Below are 19,634 nucleotides of genomic sequence, written 5' to 3' on the forward strand. Positions count from 1 at the left end.
GCCAGGAACCTACGAATTCCCTCAATTCCACTAACTGCAAGTGTTTGGGGCCCATAGACAGATAATTGGTGTCAATTATTTATTCAAATGCGCCAGCGAGAAGGAGGTTTGAACGGCTTATGAGCTGAAATGTAATTTGTCTTTCAACTTCATGCACCCAAAATGAAACTTGGAGAATTAAAAACAAACAAACAAACAAAACTTCAATTTCCTGTTTCTGAGTGTAAAGGGTACAAATAAAGGAAGGGCACCAGATCCCATGAGTCTTTCGCCTACCCTCATCTTTTTTTTTTATTTTAATTACAGGTTACAACTTAAGAAAAATCATAACTATTACAGAATTAGAAGCATGAAGTTACACTTGAATAGATTTCAGAGGTCATTTGGGGAGCCAAAGCCCCCTTTCACTGATGAGAAAATGGCTCGGAGAGGTGAGGTGTTGTGTGTGTGACAAATTGGGATTTAGTTCTCTCCTCCCGTATGGGTTCCAGGGATCCAACACTCACGTCCTCAGACTTGGCAGCCTAGCCCATGCATACACACGGAGCAATTTGTGCAGGACGCTGGTCAATGACTAGGTTCCTCTTCAGTCACTTTCCACCTTTTTTTTTTTTTTTTTAAGATAAGCTCTCTCAATAAATAAATAAATAAATAATAAAAATAAAGAATTAAAAAAGATAGGATTTCTCACTTAGAATCAGGAGCACAAGGATTAGGTTGGCCAACAACACTCAGAGCTCTCTCTCCCTGTCACTGCCCACCTGCCTCCCAAGCCTGGAGTTACCGCTTCGGCTGACTTTTGCAGAGAAGCTAGGACATCCTTCCCCCCCCCCCCCCGGAAAAAAAAAGATCTCTCAATGGCTTTACCCGTTGATCCATCACCCCAACCTGGAAAAGACTGACTTATTTTATTAACAGTACATCAAAAAGTCAGGGCTGAGCAGCTCACCCACTGGTAAAGCTCTTGCTAAGCATGCTTGAGACTGAGCTTCCTCAGTACCATGCCCTCAAAAAAAAAAAAAATCACGTAGCTTAAGAAGTGTGTGCATAGAAAAGTATGTCTCCTTTCTTTATGTCCATAGGTCTCTGGCCTTCCGTTACGACTAATTGTTCATTTACTTGAGTAGTGAATTGTTTTCTTTAAGGTGCCGTACAGGTTGCCACACACAGGGTGATTAAACAATACATGTATTTATTCTCTACTTCTGGAAGCTAGAAGCCTAAAGTGAAAGTGTTAGCAAGACTCTGCTTTCTCTCAAGGATGTAGAAATAAGCATTCTTCCTAACTCTTCTAGGATTACCTGTGCTCTGTGGCGTTCCATGACTTTATTCAGCCTCTGCTTCCATCATCACATAACATTTTCTCTGTGTGTCTTTGTCCCAAATTCCCTCTTCTGATGAAGGCATCAGTGGTTGAATTAAGGCCCACTCTATCTTTAAAATAAAATTTTAAAAAAATCACCTCTTCTAAATTTCATCTGCAAAGAACCAATTTGCAAATAAGGCCACATCCACAAATACCAAAGGCTAGGATGTAGGCATCTTCTCAAAGAGCATAAGATGGTAGAAAGTTTTGAAGACTTGGCCATAGCAATAGGTGTAGCCCTCCACAGCAAATAAGTTTGTTAAGCCAAATTTCAGCTTACTCGTTCATTTGAATAGACGCAAAGTACTTCTAAATGCATCTTTTCTCTGGCCAAAGTTCAGAATTGATGAGAGGCTTACAGAAACACAAGGAAGATAGTAGGCTGCTTGTGTTTGCCCTGAGGGAAGAAACACCAATAGTAGGGTGAGTGGAGCCCAATTTTCTCCTCCCCATATGGTTGGTATTGACCCAGAGAAATGAGCTGTTCCAGGTATCTTCCTGCCAATCAAGTTTTCCATTCTTGTCCTCTCCACAGGGAATGTTATGTATAGCTTTGAAACTCTGAAAGTCTAATGCCACGTACATCAAGTTGGGCTAGCCTCTTCTGTTTGTTGCCTTTGTCCAGCTGCAGATTCTATGGTCTGCCGATTTGGACAGATTTAGTGTTCCATCCCGTAAGTCCTATCCCAACGTACATAGACAGCAGTCCTGACAGCTAGACTATGAAACCAATAAATAAATATAAAGGGTAGAGGTGAACCCCAAAATGGAAAACAATGCTAGAGCCAGAGACTGGGGAGATACACAGGAACAACAGAGCATGAGTGAGACAAATAGAACAGTTTCCACAGAATTTTATTCAAGCCACCCCAGACACAAGGGACATGGGATACCTCTAAAGTACTGAGCTAGGACACACCTACCTTTGCGAGTGTCTCAGCCTGTCATAGACCCTAGAAGAAAATGCCTTAGACTGGGTAATTCGCTGTGGTTTGCTTTTGAGACAGCATCTTTCTGCATAGCCCTGGATGTCCTGGAACTATGCAGACCAAGCTGGCCTCAAACTCAGATGTACCCCTCTTCTATCTCCTGAGTGCTGGGGTTACAGGTGTGCACCACTACACCCGGCTAGACCAGGTGATTTATAAGCAGCAAGCCGATTTCCTGCTCATTTTACAAAGCTCTAAAATCCCAAATCAAGGCCTAGGTGGATCTAATGTGTGGTGAGAGAAACAGTTCCTCATGGGCGGTACCTCCTCCTGCCTTCAGATAGAAGAAGAGGAAGGGGGACTAATAAGTTCCCTCAAGCCTTTTTAATAAGGGTTTTAATCCCATACATGAGGAAGGAACCCTCCCAAAGGCCTCCCTCTCTTAAATACTATCATATTTCTAATTGAGTTTCAACGTTCGATTTTGAAGGGCTACCAGCATTCAGACCACAGCAGCTAGTCTTTTGGAAAAAAAAAAAAATTAAAAATGAGATCTGCTGGGGCACCATCTGTACTCAACTCTTTTTTTTTTTTTTTTTTTTTTTTTTTTTTTTTTTAATTGTAGTCATGGAAGCTGAATCCCCCACAGCATATGGATTTACTTTTTTCTCTCTGACTGACAGTTCTTTTGCTTCCCACACAGGCAAATTTAGGCTGAAAAGAATGTGTAATGTGGGAGGTCTTTATTACCAAAAATTAAATCCAATAAGATGCAGATGTCCTGACGGTGCCCACAAACAAGCTTCCTTTGTAATAAAGAGCCAACTGGAGAAAATGTACTTACGCATCTGTATTAGAACAACTGGCAGATTTAAAACTGAAGATCTGTTCAAGATCACCACAATTAAGGGAAATACAAGAAAACAAGCCACTGGAATTTTTAAGAATGAGGTTATAAAAGAAACGTGCCGAGAAATCCATATGTTACTAAAAGTATAGTCACACAGTTATTTTAAATAAATTACTAATGCAGGACATTAGCAGTCTTGTTGTTTGTCCTAATAAAATCACTTACTTGCCAAATTATTCCATCATAGGATAGTTGCATGACTCTAACCTAGACTTTATGTTACTGGAGTACATAGTAAAAAAATGTTCAGCTATTGTTATGGGTGTATGTGAACATTAAACTATTAGAGCATTTTATCTACATTTCATTTTTCTGACAGACTATTAATACTTTAATGCAAATATTTTTGAAAGATGTCTGCAAGGGAAAACTTACCCACGATTCCTTCAAAAGGATTCTATTGCTTTGATAATGAAATAGTAAATTCCAGACTTCCTAAGTTAGTCTCCTCCTCCCCTATAAACAGAGTTAACTATGGCTAGTTCATTCAATCCAAATAGGATGTTATACAGTTAGGAGACAATAAGCTGTAGATAGCTCCAAGTGACTCCAAGCAATTTTTCTCTTTCTTTCTTTTTCTTTTTCTTCAAGTTGAGGCGAGCTTGCTGTGTATTCCAGGCTGTTCTCAAACCTTCTCCTCAGGTGCTAGGACTAAAGGCATGACCACCACGCCTGGCTTTACACAGATGTTTAAAGGGTCCAGAAATGTAGGCAGTTCATCCTTATCACTTTTTTCCTTTCTCACCTTTTTGAATACCTGCGGACTATAATTATGAAGACTGTCAAGTGTATACCTTTCACCCCTACTTTGTGATTGTAACACCTTCTATTTTAGACCAACAGCCCATTACATGAGCAACAAACTTATTTGACTACTTTTTGAGAAATTGCTACATGATTGATTGTTATGAACAAAGATTTTTTTCAAATATTAACTGATTTTCAAAATAAATTAAGATGCTAAGTTTTCAGCATGTTCTTCTAAATGTCTTCTGGCTCACTTTCATAATCTGTGATTGGGAACTGTCTTTTTGTTTTACTGACTACCATTCGCTGATAGTGATGGCTACAGTCATGGGAGCTATGTCAATGAGGACTTCGGTAGTTGCAAGTTATAAAAACACAATTAAGCCTGAACGTAAGCAAGTTTAAGTTCATTATCCCATTGTGATAGGAAAGATAAAGCAATAATTCACAGAATTAATGAAGGCCTGTTGGGAGCAGAAGCTTAGGCTCCAGCAACCTGTCTCTCTCTGTGTCTCTGCCTCTCTGCCTCTCTCTGTCTCTTCCCCCACCTCCCGCACCCTCATCTCTGTTCAGTTTTCTTCTTTTTAATCTAAAAATGCACCTTCTCCATTGAGAAATGGCTGATAGCAGCACCAACTTGCCATCCTCCCAACTTGTAAGTTACCCTAGAAGAACTTCACTTGTCCTCAATGGAACGTTCTCACTCCCACTTTTAGTACTTTGTCCAAGTGAATGGATGGGGTGGCTGAGCAGGTTGTGGGGGGCGGGGAGGCCTGTTACAATAAGGGAAATGGAGAAAATATGCAGGCCAGCCAAAACAATAGAACCACTGTGCACAGTAGGAATGCGGGGAGTGCTACACTGTGGCTATTACTTGTTTTGGAACTTAGATGAGTCATTTAAGCTCTTTAATATTTTTCACTTCCATAAAGGAAGCTGTAAAATGTAATGATGTCTTAATTGCAGCCCCTAGCACAGGGGAGGGAAAGAGGAGTTCAGATGATTGTATTAACTAAAAGGAACAGAGCTAAGGATGTCTGTAATAGAACAACAGGCCTGGCTAGCAAAGATATAGCCTCCTTAAATCTATAGTTAGTATGTATAAAGTCCATACAACCTCATAGAAAACAATAAGAATGGTAGAATATTAAACAAAAACAGCAGAATAAAAAAGTATTTTATTGTGAATTTCATTATGTAAAGACATAGTTATAAAAAGTGCAATGATTTTTTTTTTTCTCTCAAAAGTCTTGTTACAGAAGGGGATAAGATTTGGGTGTTTTAACTCTTTGCTCTCTTCTAAATTTTCTATAATATTTTAATCAGACACGGCAGCACACTGTGTAATCTCAGCACTCAAGAGGCTGAGGCAGGAAAATTACAAGTCCAAAGCCATGTGGAGCTATATACTAAGACCCAGTCTCAAACATAAGGAAAAAACAACAAACAAACAAACAAACAAAAACCTTTTATATCACACAGGCTAGAATTTCTCTGAAGGTGACTTTTGTGGCAGTTTTGGTTTATAGGTAAACATGTTTTCGTTTTCTCCCAGGTGTGGGGTATATGGGCTGCTCCAGTTTGTCCTCAGCTGATAGTTGCCTCCTGAAAGGGCACATGATGTTTGTCAGCTGTGAACTACCTCATGCGGGGGTGTGCTCTTTGTCAGTAGGGACAAAAGCCAAACCCACAGAGAGGTTAGGGGCTCCATGAAAGAAGAAGGCTGCTGGTGCTTCCTCCCTTCTGTTCCTGGTTGTTGTTGATGCAGTTTGACAAGAAGTCAGAGATCTCCTGAAACAAGGTTTGGACTTGCCCCAAGGAACCCAACTACCCTGAAGAGCAGGAAGTGGCTAAGGAAAACTACGCCCTCTCCCCCCACTAACCTTCTTTCTCTCCTGTGTGATATTGGGGTGTTGGAAGGGATTGAGGTAGAGTAGAGAGAAAGAGATTTAAAGAACCCAAAATAAAAATAGATCTTAAAAATATGCCTGCAGATGACTAATATGAGAAGGACTCAGACCACTCCACTTCCAAGTCTTGCATGATGGATGCAGGTCTCATCAATCGTGTGGCCGAGGTCCCACCTTAGACCAGCTCCATGTTCTGAGGCAGAGATGCACTGAGACATTAGTCACAAGAGAAGAATATTCAGAAATAACAACACCCAAAGTGCATCCTTTCATGATTCCAAATCCTTATTTAGACTCCCCACCAATAGGGGAAAATAATGGGTGATCTAGAAGCTGACGAGCTTTGTAAACCAGTTGTAGCCACTCTTGCTTTCGGCAGTGATCTGGTGTGTATTATTACTCATAATCATCTTGTCACACTTTACCTTTTAGCTCATTAACAAAGCTGAAGGGATGGTGACGACGACTAAGGTACCCTATGACTTTAAAATCTGAAAGGACACTGGAGCCCTTGGAGTCCCTCTGAGGAAAATCCTCCATGACAGAGAAATAGGCCACCTCTGGTGTAAAGCTGCCACCTAGAAGAAAATGCCAAACAACATGGACTTCACCATTTTCCTTTGTCTCCTTTTCAAATCAAATCTATGTTAGAGCGTAGGATTCATTTATTCACTCATTCCCATTTCGGTGGTTGGCCCTCAGATTCTAGAGTTTACTAAAGGAAATAACATTTAGTGTCTGCTTCCTAGGTGCTTACAATACAGTTTAGAAAGGGGGGAATGCAAATAGGCCATTTCCATGCAGTGGATTGAATGCCAGAGAAAATGTGAGCCCATGCAAGTTAGACAGTGTTCCCTAAGAAATGGTGGAGGTTGCAATGATACAAAAGCTAACATGACTCTTGCAAGTGAAATGCCCTTGCCAAGATACCAACGCCCTTCTGAAATGTGTTTAAGAACCAAGTGCGTGGCCTTGCTGAGAATGTCTTTAGTGACCTGAAGGAGCATCAGGAACCATAGCCTTTGAGGAGAGAGAGAGTGAACAGCTTACTTGGGCACAGCCCTTGAACCTCACAATCCCTCAAAGGCACAACATGCTTGTATTCGTGATAACACTTTAGGGTTTTTTTCCTCCTTAGTACATAAAATGAAAACATCACACCCTATAACTCTTCAAAACCATCCAAAGAAATCATTTTAAGATGATCAGGGTGAAATATTTTGATGTCTTGCCAGCTTTCCTTTTAAAAAAAACTTTTTCAGAAATAAAATACGGAAACTCAAAAGGACTTACCTGCCAATCATGGCCATTGCTAGAGAGAGACCCACCTGCCAATCATGGCCATCGCTCCCATTTCCCCTCTGGAATCTTTTTAAGTGGCTGGATGTTTCTCTCTTTGCTGAGCTGTCACTCACACGAGTCCACACAAACTCTATCCAGGTCTTCTTCTTAGTTTTGTGTATATTTTAGGACAAAAAAAGAAGCTAATTTTAAGTAAAAATACCACTCTGCCTCCGCTGTGGTTTGTTTGTTTGATGCCTCTGGTGTTTTCTAAGTTGTATTCATGGTACAAGTAGCATTATGTAATACTGCAGTCAGGCTACTAGAGACCTACTTCTTCAGTCAGACAACAGGAGCAGGGCACTCATAGCCCATAGGTGCTCAGGCCAAGGCTGAAGAATTTAAAACCTCAAAGCCACATGTAGCTGTAAGTACCCAGGAGGTTTAGGCCTTAAGAGACTGAGTTTAAGACCAGCCTAGGATATATACCAAAACTCTTGCCTCAAACAAACAAAAAAGAAGTCATACACACACACACACACACACACACACACACACACACACACACGTATGTACCATGAGGAAGCCCATTTGATTATATGCCAAACAAAAAATTAATAGAATATATAAAATATATGAAAACCAAAAAAATATGAAAAAACTCAAAGGGGACCTTTATCTCTCTTAGGGAGAGATAAAACAATTCATTTTCTCTAAATAATTTCCTCATTCAGCTTTCTTCAGAGGATTTGTAACCAGACTTCCACAAAGCAAAGAAAAGAAAGCCAGTGTAGGTATCTATATTAGAGTAATTAGTTGTTAGCCCAGACCAGTGGTCAGGCCCATAATCCCAGTACTCAGGAGACTGAGGCAGTAGAAGACTGAGTTCAAGGTCAGTTTAGATTGCATAATGAGACTATTTAAGAAAAATAATAAAGCAAAACAAAAATATGGTACATGTAAATATGAAAATAGTCATGAAACTAGAATGAATAAGGAGAATATCTGAAGGAATGAATTCTCATAGGCCTGTAATCCCAGCACTCTGGCAGGCAGAGGTGGGTGGATCACTGTGAGTTCAAAGCCAGCCTGGTCTACAAAGCAAGTCCAGGACAGCCAGGACTAGACAGAGAAACCCTGCCTCAAAAAAAAAAAATAAAAACAAAAAACAAAAACAAAAACAAAAACAAACAAAAAAAAATAACAACAAAAGAATGAATTCTATTTTTCAAAGCCCTTGGGTCTTTATAGCAAAAAGAAGACCATATACTTGGTCTATATGTACTTCTTTTAATAAACTTATGCATATAATATATATTGCTTAATGTCCATTATCATGTTAATGAACATAGAAACAACAAGGCTCTTAGAAAACCTTTTGCCTACTTAAAAACAGTGAGCTAATGGGCATGGTGCCCCACGCATTTGCTCTCAGCAGTTGGAAGGCAGGCACATGCCTGTGAGTTCAAGGCTAGGCCAGCCTGCTCTACAGAAGGAGTTCCTGAACAGCCAGGGCATCATAGAGAGACCTGATCTCTAAATAAAAATACAAAGGAACAGCTTGGCAGTGGTGGCACGCCTTTAATCCCAGCACTCCAGAAGCAAAGGCAGGCAAATCTCTGAGCTTGAGGCCAGCCTGGTGTACAGAGCAAGTTCCAGGACAGCCAGGGCTACACAGAGAAACCCTGTCTTGGAATAAAAAACAAAAACAAATAAATGAAAACAAAAAGAGTAAGCATGCCAGCCTTCCCAAGTTATGTTGTATTAAGAAAATACATGAAGTGCAAATCAGATAAAAATATACCACAATGAATCAAAACTTTAATATCAAAGTTTTTGTAATAATTTTTATCTTAATTCTTGAGTACATACTTACTACTGATAACTAAAACTCTCTCCTAATTTACTAACTAGTCTTTTGAGTGTATTTAGGGGTCTAGTTGTATATATATATAAACTATATATGGGGAGGTTGCCTTGCCTGCATGTATTCTGTGTATCATGTGCATGCCTGGTGCCCCTCAGAGGCCAAAAAAAGGGCATCAGATTTCCTAAAACTGATGTTACAGACAGTTATGAGCCATCATGTGGGTGCTGGGACTGAAATGTTGGTCCTCTGTATCCAGTGCTCTTCATTGCTAAGCCACCCCTGCCCACCCCGACCCCGTGCATGTCTCTGTCTCTGTCTCTGTCTCTCTCTCTCTCTCTCTCTCTGTCTCTCTCTCTCTCTCTGTCTCTCTCTCTCTCTCTCTCTCTCTCTCTCTCTCTGTGTGTGTGTGTGTGTGTGTGTGTGAATCTGTCTCTCTCTGTCTCTCTGTCTCTCTCTCTCTCTGTCTCTCTCTCTCTCTCTGTGTGTGTGTGTGTGTGTGTGTGTGTGTGTGTGTGTGCGTGCGCGCGCACGCGTGTGCAGATTCCCTAGAGTCCAGAAGAGGGTGTCAGATCCCCTGGAGCTATAATAACAGGTTGTTGTAGTCAGCTAACTCGGGCACTGGAAAGTGAACTTGGATCCTCTACAAGAGCAGTCCTCACTCATAACTGCTGAGCCATCTCTCCAGACCCTATGCAAAGATAAGTGTTGGTTTGTCTTACAGTTTATAGTTTTAGTATCATTTTCCACGTTGGTGCTTTCTTTCCTTATCCGCTTCGGTGTTATATATTGCTCATTTAATATGCTTAAGTTCATTTCCTCCTCTTTATATTCTGCCTCTGGTTTCCCTCACATCCTGGCTGAAGTTACTTTTATTTATCAGACAGGGAGATATATGTCTCATTGTCATAGTTCTAAGAACCAGTTGCAGAAAAGAGCTATTTATAACGGCATGCATATTTGAAAACCATAATGATGCCCTTCATTCTATTTGCTAACTTTTAAGATTTATTTTTTTAAAAAACAAAACCAAACAAACCCCCAAAAGATTGATACAGAAGTACCATTGCCCCCCCCCACTCCTGCTGTGCGCTCTCCCCACCCCCACTCCATTCTACTCCCTGCCCTAGCCAGCCTCCTGTTCTGCTTTATCTTCTGTGAATATCTTCAGCACAAGTGAGTAGATAAATGTTTATTTTCTTAATATCCCTCTCCTTTTTGCCTGAGTCATTTTATCTTCTTCAATGTCTTTCTCTTCTCGTAATTTTTGTTTTTCAATGTTGTCCCGACTATTCTTGCATGTTTATTCTTCCACGTGAACTTTGTATCAACTTCTATAGCTCTGTTTTAAAAAGCCTCTCGGAATTTTTATTGGAATTGCATTAACTCTGTAAATTGATTTAAGGAGAACTGGCATCTTTATAATGTTGACTGTCTGACGGGAGACCAGAGGACGACTTTGCACTTGCTGGTCTTTGCCTCTGCCTGGCAGGATGTTTTAAGATGCTCACATCTAGGCTTTGTGTGCTTGTTTCTATGTTTACTTCCAAGCATTTAATCTTCTTTATTACCACTAAGATGGGTTTTTCCTCTAACTTTATGGATGAAAGTGGTTATTGTTCATCTATATGAACACTATTCATGTTTGACATTTTATTTTACATTTAAAATGACTAGTGACCAAATAGTACTGACTCTTAGTGACAAAAGGAGAATTAGAAATGACATCATGTCTGCCACCACAGTCTGGTACCTGTGGTACATTGTATAGGCTTGACACCGCTGAGTTTCAAATGATTCTTTCTCATAGCGTCCCAATCAATGAAACATGGTAAAAGACAGGTTTCTGTTTGAGTGAAGCGTTTACTTAATATTTATAAAAATACATTTTCTACAGAAACTCAAAATCCTAGCAACAGGACCTTGAGGGGAGTCAGAAGGGGGTGGTCTTTTGTAGATAGAGAAGCATAATGTGTCAAATTTGAGAAGCCAGCAGCAGTGCAAGAGCAAAGGGTCTAGCGCTGATTTAGAATGCAGACCTAGAGCTACAAGAGACCTGAGGGTGCCAGCGCTTGTGACAAAGTGCCTGACAAAAGCATTTTAGGGGAAGAAAAGGTTTCGTGTAGCTCACAATTCCAGCTACAGTTCGTCGTCATTTTGGGGACATCAAGGCCACAGGACTAGGCGCAGGACAAACCCTAGCCGTAGGCAGAAGCAGAGAGAACACGAATGCCTGCAGGCATGTGCTTAGCTCACTTTCTCCTGTTTCATTACGTCTAGGACCCAAACAATGGTGCCGCCCACTTTTATCCCGGGCCTTCCTGCATCGATTAACATAATCAAGACAGTCCCCTACGAGCCGATCCTACCGAGACAACCTCACTGAGGCTCTCTCCAGGTGACTCTGGACTGTGAAACATTGACAATTAAAAGTAACCAGCACACAGGGATGATTTTTCCAAATCCATATTCAGGTGATAGCCGAAATTAGAAACAAGATGTGATTCCCCAGGATGAAGGAATAGAAAAAGAAACAAATAAGAGAGATGAAACCTGAATGGTAGAGAATACCCAGGCAGGAACACGGAGTGGAAGGAAGGCAGAGCATCGGAAAAACGAAAGCCAAGAAGGAAGGACCACTCAGGGAACAAAACAGGGCTTGATAGCAAACACTTCCGTGACAGCAAAGCAAGTGAATATAGTCAGTGCCGGCACTAGTTGACGTTAGTATTTTCCTGCGTGAAGCTCTGCGCATTCTACTTCCTTGGAGGTGGTACGTAGTATTCAAATAGCATGGCTTAGGGACATGGTTCAGTGGGTAAAGGCACTTGCCTGTCACACAAGGCTGATGACCTAGAACCCATATCAAAGCTGGACTCAGTAGGCAAGCAGCAGTGATCACAGCTCACTAGGGCAGTGGGAGGGAGAGACAGGAGCCTCTCCAGAAACAAAAGGGCCAGTAGCCTGGCTCACCCAGAAAGGACCAGAACCCATCTCAAAACAAGGTGGAAAGGTGAAGACCAACACCCACAGGCTGTCCTCCAACCTGCACACATACTTGCATCTTGCATGCGCACACGTGAGCATGCACTTTCACGTATCACACACTTGCAAATACTACAAAGATTTTTTTTTTAATCAGATTTGGAAGACACTAAATTATTTTCTTTTTCTCCTCTGGTGCTGGGGATTGAACTCAGGCCTTGCACATGTTAAACCCATACTCTACCACTGAGCTACACCCTCCACTCTGAATAGATTTCTTTACTGCAGGGCTTCTCAGGGCTACTACTGTTCTTCTTTCCATTATGGCTTTCTATGCATAAGAACCGTACACAGAATTCTACACATTTCCGTGCCCTTGCACGCGTGTGTGTATGTGTGTGTGTGTGTGTGTGGTGTTATTGTTTCTTGCATTTATGTTTATACACTATATGGTGCATAGCTAGTGCCTGTGGAAGCCAAAAGGTGTCTGAACCCTTGGATCTGTAATTATAGCCCGTTGTGATCTGTCATATAGGTGCTGGGAATTGAACCTGAGCCTTCTCACCAAGTCCTGTTTCCTCTTTTTTCCCCCCAGGCATGAGGGAGAACAGGGTCTCACTGTGTAGCCCTTGCTGGCCTGGAGCTCACTGTGTACACCAGGCTGGCCTCAGACTCCCAGAGGCTCATGTGCGCTCTGAGTGCTGGGATCAAAGGCGTGGGCACTTCTTTGACCAACTGATCTAAAACTTCCTTAACCAACCCTTTCTTCCAAAAAGATTTCTTGAGATGAGACGTGTCTTGGAACACATTCCAGAAATTTTAGAAAACAGAAAACTAGTTCTCTTTAGCTTTTTCCCTGTCTTCAAAGGTTTCACAGCAGCTAAGAATGTCCTTTTGGGTTTACAGGAAACAGCCCTCGCTAACGCCGGAAGATCTCTCCAGTGCTACTCCTAACAGAGCCCAGGCTCTTTCTAACTCCAGAAATTGAGATGAGTTAGCCAGAGGTAGGCAGGAGGAAGGGAAGAAAGAGCCTGCTGGGGCAGGGGAGAGCAACAGCAGCCACTAAGCCAAAGGTCCAGAGCCGGCTGGAATCTTGACGTAGCTGGCAGTATCAGTTCCCAGTAGACTTGATCCTGGAGGTCAGAAAGATGCTGTGGTTCTCAGAAGTATCCTGTCCACCTGAGGAGGAAGGCACTTCCTGCAGGCTCCTTCCAGAGGGGCAAAAGCTTGTCTAGACAGACCCTGCAAAGGGGCAATAACCTGGCAGACACACAGGGTGGGGCAGAGCAGACCACTTTTTAAATCAAAAACAGCCCAAACTTGGGGAAAACAACTCTTTGAAAAAAACCTAAAATTACTTTTTCAAAGATGAAAAACCACTTTCCTTTATCAGCAAAGGAAAAGGTGTTTTTCTTCATAAATAACCTTAAAAGAAATTATAGTGACAATGGAAGCCAGATAGCAAAGCACTGAATGGATTTATCATAAACATGTTTCCTGAGAAATGACATTCGCTTACGCAGAAGTTGTGACGGTACAGCAAAAAATGTTTTGCATGATATTTTGTAGTAAATTAAAGAGGTGACAATTGTTTTATTATCCAAAACTGATGTAAGGCTCTTTATTTTTTAAGGCTGAAAGGCATTGCAGTCTAGAGATAAGTGGGCACATAAATATACGTAGTTGTACAAGTGCCTGTTCTGTGGAAATCCTTCCAATTTTAGGTTTGTTCAAGCTCTGGGAAATTCTAAGCAAGCCCACAGCATATTGGGAATTCCATTCCCATGGGGACTGGAGTGCAGAATTGGTCTTGTTATTCTATATGTGGTATCGGGGTGCCCATAGTTCAAAACCTAAATTGTCTTCACTGTTGTCTGTCTTCTTTTTACATGCCTAGTCTGCATTGCAGGTGGTCTGTGTATGTGTGTGTGTGTGTGTGTGTGTGTGCATGCGCGCACATGCGTGCACATGCATGTGAGTGTGAGTGTGTGTGTGAAAGTGAATGTGTGTGTGTGAGTGAGTGAATGTGTGTGTGAGTGATTATGTGTGAGTGAGTGTGTGTGTGTGAGTGTGTGTGTGTGGTGTGACTGTGTGTGTGTCTGTGAGTGTGTATGTGCCCATGCACGCGTGCACACATGCACATGTACCCATGCATGTGTATGTGAGTGTGTGTGTATGTGTGTGCATGTGAGTATGTGTGTGAGAGTGCGAGTGCGTGTGAGTGAGTGTGTGTGAGTGTGTGTGTTCCCGTGCATGCGAGGTGTGTGTGTGTGTGTGTGTGTTAGTATATATATATATATATATATATACTAATATATATATATATATATATATATATATATATATATATATATCCTGAAGACACGCCTTTTTCATTGGATCTTGACAGTTAACCAATTCTTTGTCAGGTCCTGCCTCTCACCCCCTGCCCTACTTTCTCCAGGCTCACAAAAAGACCTGGTCTCAAAACACTAAGGCGGAAAAGGACAGAGCAGGACAGCCTGTGTTCTCCTCTGCCTCCCATTCCCATCCTCGGGTGAATTTCTGCTTAAACCACAAGCATTTATCTAGCGATTACCAAGTATTGGGCACTGTAGCAGACGTTATGGAAGTGCAGTGAGTAAGGCAGACGTATGCCTCAGCTTCATGGCAGCCCTTTATCCCAAGCTGCCTCCTGTTTACACCCCCTCCCACCACCTCATTGTGCCCTCCTCTCAGGGCTCGAAACATCTGACCTGGTGACTGCTGTGTTTACCACTTGCCAAGATAGGATCCGCAAGGGAAAGGATGGTTTGGTTTAGGATTATGTTTGTTTGTTTATTGTTGTTGTTTTGGTGAATGTTGTGCATACAGGTATGTGGGGACGATGGGTGTGAAGGAAGCAGCAATCAAAGTGTTTCCTGCAACTTTTATATTTGCTTGTAGAGGACAGAGAAAGATCGACACTTAAAGTTTAGTATATTTGGGGACACTAGGAAAAGGTGTGTTGGTGGAGGGCAAAGAAAAGCAAGGACACTGTCCCAGAGCCTGTGGGGACAAAGGACCTAGACCAGCCCTAGAGATTTAGGGTCTTCATTGTACCCAGGCAATCTTTCCCATGACGGGTATGGAAACCATTTTTCAAAGTATGAGTCACTGGAAGCTTCCTTTAAAGCACTGAACTGGCTATACGATCGTACTTGGTTTTTCATTACTTCGTTCTGGTGTACACACTGCCATGTACACGGAAGGAGGTCAGAGGACGATCTGTAGGAGCTGCTTCTGTGGATGTCAGAGATCAGTCTCAAGACATCAAGTTCCACAGCAAGCACCTTTACCTGCTGAGTCGTCCTGCTGCTCCCCTGCAGCTATGCGCAAGAGCAACTACTTTCTTCCCTTAAAGTAAGAACCTTGCCAACGCAACTTGACACCCCACAGAGTTGTGCGCCACATAGACTACATAAGTATCTCCCCATTGTTCTGTGTCTGCATTGCATTCTGGGACACATCGGTAATTTCCCTAGGGCTAATAAAAGTAATTGTGAACACTTGGATAGTCCGATATACCAAAGGCTAGCTAAATATAGCAACAATAGCTACCACATTTGCTAAAATAACAGCTAAGCTGCTGTACACAATTTGGGGTTAAAGGCTCATTAAATAATAATACAGTTCTTTCCAAGCAAACTGCCCTCCTCATTATTCTAAGATGGCCACTGAGCACTCCAGCTCCTGTATTTCTGGTGGCTTCATTTATTCCATCTGTCAAGCTCTTGTCCTCGTTGTCCCTTGTTCACCCTTCGCAAGTGCTGTCTGTGAAGGGCTTCTCAAACACGCGGTCCCTTCTGGGTGTGCATCCACCTACCTCATTGATTTTAATCTATTGAGCCCATCTTCTCAGATTGGAGAGAAACCTTAAATGTTTCAGTACCTCTCCTGCCTAACACAGTGGAGCTAAATAATAGGCACCTAACAGCGCATTGTTGATCGAGACTAAAGAACACACGAGGTCACAGATGACCTAGTAGACGTGGAAACACTGGGAAAGCGGTACTCTCAACCTAAGATCTCAAAGTAAAGAGGGGCTCAAAGCATGGCTCCCAAGTGGGAATTCTCAGATATACATGTTTGATATTATATGCAAAACCTAGCTTATTCTTTTAAAAAGACATGAAAATATAAGAGGGACTATTAGGGCTAAAATGAAGGGGAGAGATAAAAGAAAGGATGAAAGCACTGAATATAATTGAACTATGTTGCATACATGTAGAAAAAATTCATAATGAAGCCCATGTTTTATGCAATTAATATATATGCTGCTAATAGAATGAAAATTAAACTATTTGCACTGGTCTGTCCTTACTACCAACTTTCACAAGGACAAAGTTGCTACAAATTACTAAATCCTCCAAAATACTTTCCAATGGAGTTATGGCTTATTTAATATTGTAAATTTACCTTGCTTTATTTTATTCTAAACACTCTATATAAAATTCAATCAATTATTATAAAATACAAGGTTTTTGGTCTGTTTGCTTGTTTGTTTTTTAGATTTTTACGACAGGGTCTCACTGTGTGGCCCTGGCTGCCTTGGAACTTGCTCTGTAGACCAAGCTAGCCTAGAGTCCACAAAGATCTGCTTGCCTCTGCCTCCCAGCGCTGGGGTTAAAGGTCTGCGAAACCACTGTCCAGCAAGCTTGCTCATTTTAGATGTACATATGTTTTCTGAATTCTTACAGGTAGTAGCTCAATTTCGAATGGAGAAATTAGTTTTCTTGCTTTCTCCCTTCCCCCATATTTTAAGCTAAGAATAAGAAAGCAATATGAATTTTACTTTCCCAACAATTTATTCAGCCTTTCTCTTGTTATATCTTCAGGGACTACATTTACATTTTGGAAAAATACTGTGATGTACAAATGTGCGTACCCTGCTCAGCCAACGTATCATAGATACTATATAACAACATCTGGGAATATTAAACTCTGCCTTTACTGGCAACCCGCTTGGCATCTTTAACTCACAGTGCAGATGTTTTATGCTGATGTGTTTTGAAAATATGTGAAGTATTCTCAAGACAATATTTTGAGGTTTCTGCAGTGGTCCACTTCAGTCTTTTGAAGTTCTCTATACAATAGGATGCATACATAGATTTTCCAAAACATGCTTCAGTGGGAACAGAAGAGAAGTTCAAGCTGGCAGCATACACAGCTTCCCCCAGTGGTCTGCACCTAATTCCTTTTCGGCACTATTGTTTTGGCAGTCTGTGAGCTTTCTGAGACCAATCTGATAAAACAGTTCCATCTACTTTGTAAAAATCTAAATCATCTTAATGGCTTGTATTTGTGAAACACTCATATTTCTAAAGTAGAGATATAAAATTTTAATTTTGTCTCTGAGTACATGGTATTTCAGCTTTGCATTTCCCAAAGGGTGCTCATCATAGCAGTTACCCCGATGTGTGCAGAAGAGGCTAATGCGGCCAACGGACAGGCAGGAGTCCTTCCTTCACACTGATGCTCAGCCTTGTCCTTTCGCTCAGTCAGTGCTCACAGAGCTGTTTCCATTTCCACTTAGGCTGCAACACTGCAGCACAACGCAGCCTTTGTTTGAAAGGAACTGCTGCAGCCATCTGTCCAGGTTTGGTGGGAAATCATGTACCCAAAAATAAGAGAGAGTGATTGAAGAAAACTCAGAAAGTTGACCTCTGAACACACACACACGCACGCACGCACGCACGCACACACGCACACACGCATGCACATGCACACATTACATATACCCACTCATACACACAGAAGAGATCTCCCTTTGACTCTCACTCCTCCTTTTCTGGTGGAGCTACCAGTACCTTGCCGCTTAGGGTGCAGTGAGCTTCATGTAAGAGGAGACGTAATGAATGGTTTCCACAGACCTCTGTTGGGGCATGCAATTGTCATTCTCTGAACTTTTTAAAAATTCTCCCTTTTATTTTGTAAAGATCATAACATACTTACATTACATTCCCCTTTCCTCCCTCCAAACTCTTCTGTGTCTACTCCTCCTTGCTGTTTTTCAAGCTTAGAGCCTCTTTTTCCTTCAGTTATTGTTACATAATGTATGTATATGTATATGCATATATATTTCTAAATACATAGACACACTTTTCTCCATCTATGTAATGTCACTTCTGTGTATGTTTTTAGAAATAGCCGTCTTATATTGGATAACGGACTGGTGTTCTCCTCCCCAGGGGGACTCTCGCCCCAGCTCTCATCTCTTCTTACTTGCCTGCGGTCCTTTGTGCAGGGCTGAGGTCTCGCGGGCTTTCTCCAGCCACTTTAGCATGTTTATTACTGTCCGTGGTCAGCTCACACTTGACTAAGTCAGTGAAACTCTATGGCTGTAACTTCTGACGTCCCCAGGAGACAGAACCTCACAGCAAACTCCCTGATTCTCTGCCTCTTGCAGCCCTTCCACTCCCTCCTCTGCAATGTTCCCCGAGCCTCAGGTGTGGGAGTGTTCTGTAGGTGCACTCACAGGCACTGGGATCCCCAACTCTGCGTTTGAATTGGTCATGGTTTTCAGTAATGGTCTCTGTTGGGAAGAGAAGTTTCCTTGATGATTGGTGAGGATTACACATATCTGGTAAGATCCTGGAAAAGGACATCTATCTGCCTGTATTCAAATGTACACTGCCTGTCCTGGTTGGATTTTTGTCAACTTGACACAACTAGAGTTATCTGGGAAAAGAAAACTCAAGTGAGAAAATGTCTCCATCAGATTGCCTGTGGAGAAGTGTGCAAGGCATTCTCTCAATTAATAACTGATGTGGGTAGTTCAGCCCACTGAGAGGCAGTGCCACCCTCGAGCAGGTGGTCCCTGTGTAGGAAAATGCAGGGTGAGCAAGCCTGGAAGAGCAAGATGGTAAGCAGTGTTGCCCTTGGCCTCTACTTTGGTTTTCTGCCTTGAGTTGCCACCCTGACTTCCCTAAATGGTGAGGTGTGAGATGCGATTTGTAAGCTAAAAAGGCCTTTCCTCCCCAAGGCCCTTTTACTCACGGTGTTTCATGACAGCCCTAGAAACCCTAACTAATACACTGCTTAAGTAACACATCTCCGAAGTCTATGCAGTGTTGCTGTTTCTGTGCCTTCTCTCTCCTCAACCCTCCTTCATCTTTTCTCATCTCAACAGATGACTTTGATTTACTAAGATGCTTGGAAGGATCACAAGAGAACTTTTCACAAGCTCTGCGTTATTTCTTCTTGTCTGACAGTATCTGTGTCAATATATATTACCCTTCTCGTGCTTAAGGACAGTTGTCATACTCCCAGTAGAGGCCCTTCCACTCAAAGATGTTGCTCTGAGTCTCTCTCCTTCTCTCTCCCTCCCTCTCTCCCTCCCTCTCTCTCTCTCTCTCTCTCTCTCTCTCTCTCTCTCTCTCTCTCTTTCTGTCCCTCTCTCCCCTTCCTTCCTCCTTTCCCCCTCCCCCTCTCCCCACACAGTGGCTAACAAACTTATTTAATTCTATCCGGATGCTTCTCTGAACATCAGGCATGTACATAGTAACTGTGCAAGCATGTACAAAACACTCATGAACATAAGAATAAAATGAATAAATCTCTTTTTCTTTTTTGAGAATCTACAATTGGAAAAAAAAAATCTGTCCACTTTAAAAAGTTA

Source organism: Acomys russatus, chromosome 24, assembly GCF_903995435.1.
Source record: "Acomys russatus chromosome 24, mAcoRus1.1, whole genome shotgun sequence".
Classification (NCBI taxonomy): Eukaryota; Metazoa; Chordata; class Mammalia; order Rodentia; family Muridae; genus Acomys; species Acomys russatus.